We start from the raw sequence: 6,052 nt of genomic DNA on the forward strand, positions 1-6,052 counted from the left end.
CTGCCCTTCCTTTACCTTGTTCCATTTGAGCCCCCAAAAGATTGAGTGATGCCCACCTACATTAATGAGGAGGGGTCTTTTATTCATTCTGTTGAATAAAATGCTGATCTTCCAGAAACACCCTCACAGACATACCCATAAATAATGTTTTACCAGCTATCTGGACATCCCTGAGGCCAGTCAAGCTGACACAAAATTAACCATCACAACTGAGCTCACAGTTGTGGGATGAGTTGGATGAGGCTCCCCAAATTGCCTCATCTACCCAATTCCCCATCCAGGGGCCCTTCCCCTGGTGACCACCGGAATGTGCAAGAATGACATTTTCTTTTAGAAACAGTTATTCTCTTTTTGTGTTGCTCTCTTTTTATTTTGAGAGAGAGAAAGCGCATGTGTGTGAAGGGGAAGGGGCAGAGAGGTAGGGAGGGAGAATCCCAAGCAGGCTCCGTGCTGTCAGTGCAGAGCCCGGTGCAGGGCTCAAACTCCCGAACCATGAGATCGTGACCTGAGCTGAAATCAAGTGTCAGAGGCTTAACCGAGACCCAGGTGCCCCTTGTGTTGCTTTCTTAAAGGAGCTTTCTGTTCAGAAAAGCACAGAGCAATGAACTAAAATAGAGCTCTTTCAGAATACACCTACTCTGGGAAGAGGAATTCTGTCCTAATTAAGTCATTGGATTTCACAATGCAGCCTGCCTCACACTAGGCTATAGTCTTTAGTCACGTCAACAAATAGTGAGTTTCTGTTATGTGCCAAGCACCAGACACCTAAAATAATATGAACAAAACGTGACCCCTGCCCTTGTGAAGCTTCCAGTCCAGTGAAAGGAGTCTGGCAATCAAAACATAAAATACCGTAGCTTACATGATATGGTAGGAGTTGATAAATGCTATAGGAGGGGAAGGTAGAACGGGGTAATGGAGATAGGACTCTGAGGGTGGGCTGGGAGGGGCAATATGCAGTATTAAATCTGTCTGGTCAGAGTTGGCCTTGCTGAAAAGCTGAGTTTAAGCAAAAAGAGGTGATGAAATTAGCCAGTGTTTGGAAGGGGATCCCACCACGCTGAGGAAATGGCTACAGCAGAGACCCTCAGGGAGGGTCATGCCTGGCATGCACTAGAGCAGCACAGACACTGGCTGGAACAGAGGAGAGGGACTGCCTGGTGGGAGAAGTCAGAGGTCGCGGGGCTGGATCAGCAGGGTGTTAGGGGCCACTGAAAGGACCTTGGCTTTTACTCTGAGGTGGGATCCACTCAAAGGTTTTGAGCAGAGGAGGGGAATGATCTGACTTACATTTTCTATTTTTTATTTTTAACATTTATTTTTAAGAGACAGAGGCAGAGCAGGGGAGAGGGAGAGAGAGAGGGAGACAGAATCTGAAGCAGGCTCCAGCCTCTGAGCTGTCAGCACAGAGCCCGATGTGGGGCTCAAACTCACAAACTGTGACACCATGACCTGAGCTGATGTCGGACGCCCAACCAAGCCACCCAGGTGCCCCGATCTGACTTACATTTTAAATGGCGGCTTGAACTAGGAGTAGCAGTGGAGGTAGGGAGAATGGTGAGATTCTGAATGTATCTTGATGGCAGAGACAGAATGATTTCCTGAACGACCGACCGTGGAGTGTGAATGAAAGAGAAAAACCAAAAGTGACTCAAGTTTTTGGCCTCCCCAACTGAAAGGATGGGGAAGGCTGTAGGTGAAGTAGGTGCAAGAGATCTGGGGAAGTGAAGATCAGGAATCATTTTGCTTATATTGAGTTTGAGATGTCTCTGCAGATATTCAGGTGGAGATATCAGACAGGTATGTGTGTATTTGAATCTGCAGTTCAGGAGCGCTGCCTCGCCTGGAGATACGCATTTGTGAACTGAGACTCTTAAATACAGAGAACAAACTGAGGGTTGATGGGGGGGTGGAGAGGGGAGAATGGGTGATGGGCATTGAGGAGAGCCCTTGCTGGGATGAACTCTCGGTGCTGTATGTAAGCGATGAACCACAGGAATCTATCCCCAAGACCAAGAGCACACTGTACACACTGTGTGTTAACCAATTTGACAATAGATTATACTAAATAAATAAAGAGGACTTTATTGCCCGAAAAATAAATAAATAAATTCTTATGGGGAGTGAATGTAGATGAAGAAGAGGGCCAGGGTAAGGAGGAACCAGGAAGAGAGAGTGAAAAACTCTCTCAGGGAAACAGGAAGAAACTCAAGAAAGTGGCATGTCATGAAAGCTAAATGAACTAAGTCTATCAAGAATGAGATCACCTGTGTCACATGCTGCTATGAGGCCAGGTTAGATGAGATCTGGTCACTTGGTGATGTACAGGAATCTTCTACCATTATATTAATCTATCAAATAATCAGTTTAGCAATTCTAGCCCAATTTGTCAAGTCCTTTTATTAAACGTCCATAGAAGAACGAATTGTATTATTTTGTCTATGAATTTTCATTGGGAATATTTGAAATTTACAAATTCATTTTCCATATGTTGTGTGTAGGTCTGGTGAATATTACTTGCACATGCCAACTCACTTTTTTTAAATGTTTATATTTGAGAGAGACAGAGAGAGCATGAGTGGGGGGAGGGGTGGGCAGAGAGAGTGAAACACAAAATCCAAAGCAGGCTCCAGGTTCTGAGCTGTCAGCACAGAGCCCGACGTGGGGCTTGAACTCACGAACTGTGAGATCGTGACCTGAGCCGAAGTCAGACACTTAACTGACTGAGCCACCCAGGAGCCCCCATGCCAACTCATTTTTAATTACCATTCATGTGATATCATCCATACTCCTTTTTAAAATTTATTTATTTTTATTTTTTAGAGAGCACAAGCGGGGGAAAGGGGCAGAGAGAGGGAGAGAGAATCCCAAGCAGACTCCACACTCAGTGCAGAGCCTGAGGCAGGGCTCAATCCCACTGGGATCGTGACCTGAGCTGAAATTAAGAGTTGGGATGCTCAACCGAGTCACCCAGGCACCCCATCATCCTTTTTAAAAGCCTTCTCAGACCCACACTTTGCTCTCCTCCAAACCAGCACTTGAGAGAACCTGTTTCTTTTCCCCTTATTCTCACGGCTGCCTGTGAAGGAGCCTTTTCTTCAGTCTTGAATAATTATTAAACGTATGCCTTCAGTTTCTGGCTGGAACATAGATGTTCAATAACATGATGAATGGATAGAAGGAAGCAAAGGGGGAAGTAAATGGGGAGAGGGAGAAAGGGAAGGTAGGAAAAGAGAAAGTATGGAGACTGTCAGTTTCAATTAGAAAACACACGGGGCAGGGTGCTTCAGTGGCTCCGTTGGTTGAGCGTCAACTTTGGCTCAGGTCATGATCTTGTGGTTTGGGAGTTCAAGCCCTGCATCATGTTCTGCACTGACAGCTCAGAGCTTGCTTTGGATTCTCTGCCTCCCTCTCTCTCTATCCTTCCCCCACATTCACCTTCTCCCTCTCTCTCTCAAAAATAAACATTAAAAAAATTCATGGGGCAAAAATATATACATATGTGGGGCTCTCAAAGCAGGGCAGTGTCTTAATTCATACTATTTTTGATGCAAGTGTTAGGAATCCTGGGAGTTAGGATGATATGCCTAGGTAAACTCAGTAGAACAATTCAAAAGGAAAATAATAAACATATATAGAAATATGTTCAGAGTTGGAAACTGATCAGCAAAGTACTGAACAGTCCTCTATGAATTAGTACTAAAACTAGTACTTTTTGCAGAGTTCAGTGACCATTTAAAATGAAACCACTTGAACATTTTGTAAAACACATCTTACATTCTAGGGAATAAAATTTCATCTTCTGTATTAATATACATTAACATTTGTGATCAGAGTGTTAAGTATTAGCTTACAGTATATTGTTCTGGCCCCAGTAAGTTGTTAACTCTCTTAAATGTTTATTTTTGTGAGAGAGAGAGCTCACATGAGCGGGGAAGGGGCAGAGAGAGGGAGACAGAGGATCCAAAGCAAGCTCCGTGCTGAGAGCAGACAGCCCAATGTGGAACTCAAACTCACGAACCTCGAGATCACGACCTGAGCCGAGGTCGGACGCTTAACTGAGCCACCCAGGCGTCCAATTGTTAACTCTCTAGCAATGCATAATATAAAGAACGCTGAGGAAATCACTGGCCTGAGCTCCAGCTCTGAATGTGACCCTGTAGCAGTCATCAACTCTTGTGAGCTTGCTGTCCCCTGTTAAAAAGAGGACAGCGATATCTATACTGCTGACCTCAGGGATGTGAGAATCACAAGAGGAAACGTGCAAACACCTTGGAAATGTGAAAATGAGCAGTGTGACGTGTGGTCAGATCACTCCCGACATTTCCTGCATCCAATCATAACAATTCTGAGGGTCACAGAGGCAAAAGCCATCATGCTTGTGCCAACATTTGCTGAGGCGGACCACCTGACTCTCCGGAAGCTTCCTACCCCAGGTCTGAATCTCCAGAATCTTCCAGCCCCAAGCCTAGAATGCCCTCCCCAACTCTTGGGAATGGCAGCCGGCTGGACAGGAAGAAACACTTGTCTCCAGAAGAGAGAAGAATCATAGCGGCAAACCAGAGAAGGGGGTGGGATAGGAGATAAAGGCCTTGGGTTATCTCCTTTTTTAGGCGTATAAAAGCTTTGAGGGACTTCTGTTTCAATTTAATACCATGAAAAATTTCAGTTCTTAACTTCATGACCCCAGTTCTTAACTATTTTTGTTTACATAAGCAGTGTGCACCATCAGAATGAAAAATGGCATCACAAGGATAGAAAGCCACATCGCACTGCCAACACTTACTGACTCCTGTCCTACCACAACCACGTACATAGCTCCTGGGAGAGCCACTCTGTGGCTGTTTCCAGCAAATCCAGAATTCAAAAAGCAAGGAAGAGGTTAGGGCAGTTCTTGCATCATTTCAGGCTCACCCCAACACAACAAAGAAGGGATTGTGTGTGCTGCTTCTGTGCAGCTTGCTGAGAGCTGGGCAGCCTGGGGGCCCGGGGGCTTGTGCAATTGGTCTAAAAGGTTCTATGTGGGTAGACTTCTCAGCCCAGCAGACTCCCCTGAGCCAAATCCAGTGTGCACATCCTGTTCAGGACACCGCCCTGTAGAAGGCGGGCTCTGGCAGCCTGGCAGGTAGAAGCAGCAGGGGCTTCAGTCCTCCACCTCCCCGAGGACGGCTCTGCAGCTCACGCACACTGCTGGCGGCAGTTTGCAGCACCGGCAGCCCTGGCACGCCAGCCCTGGCACGCCCAGTCCTGCCCGGAGCTCAGTGCAAGTGCAAGTCCCACAAAACGGCTTCCAGGAGAGCTGCCAGCCAGCAACCTCGACCGAACAACCGCCTCGTTGTCTGGAGTCTCATGTAAATGTTGCCCAACCTACTTCACGTCTCTCCCGGGGCAACTTGGATCTGGAAGGAAATTCGATTCATCTGACTTGACTATTTGGCTAAATAATATCTGATTATTTGGCCAGATAAATTTAAATTATTGTTTTGAGATATAAATTTTTTCTCATATAATTTCCTATATTAAACCATTCTGGCCTTTTCTACTTCATTATCTTCTTCCTACTTCCTAAACCTCTTTATCCTCTCCCAATTTTCAACCAGGGAGGGTATATAACCACATACTATTGTTTTTAATGTTTATTTATTTTGATGGGTGGGGAGAGGCAGAGAGAGAGAGGGTGAGAGAATCCCAAGCAGGCTCCACACCATCAGCACAGAACCCGATGCTGGGCTTGATCCCATGAACCGTGAGATCACGACCTGAGCCAAAATCCAGAGTCAGATGCGTAACCAACTGAGCCACCCAGGTTCCCCAATAACCACATAATTTCAAAGCATGTTCTGAAATGTCTCTTTCTTGGTACTGCCCAGAATAAATGCAAACCTGGCTTTCACGTCTTTCCGAGTCATCTGTTAAGAAAGAAATGGTGCATATAGGCTATTAGGAGGCATTTCTTAATTTATTTAAGGCAAAACTCTGATCTTCATTCGGAATGAGTAAAATGTGTAATTACTTCTTTTATTTCATGCGATTATCAAATATCCATTTTTTA

This window comes from Panthera uncia, chromosome E3, assembly GCF_023721935.1.
Source record: "Panthera uncia isolate 11264 chromosome E3, Puncia_PCG_1.0, whole genome shotgun sequence".
NCBI classification, from domain to species: Eukaryota; Metazoa; Chordata; class Mammalia; order Carnivora; family Felidae; genus Panthera; species Panthera uncia.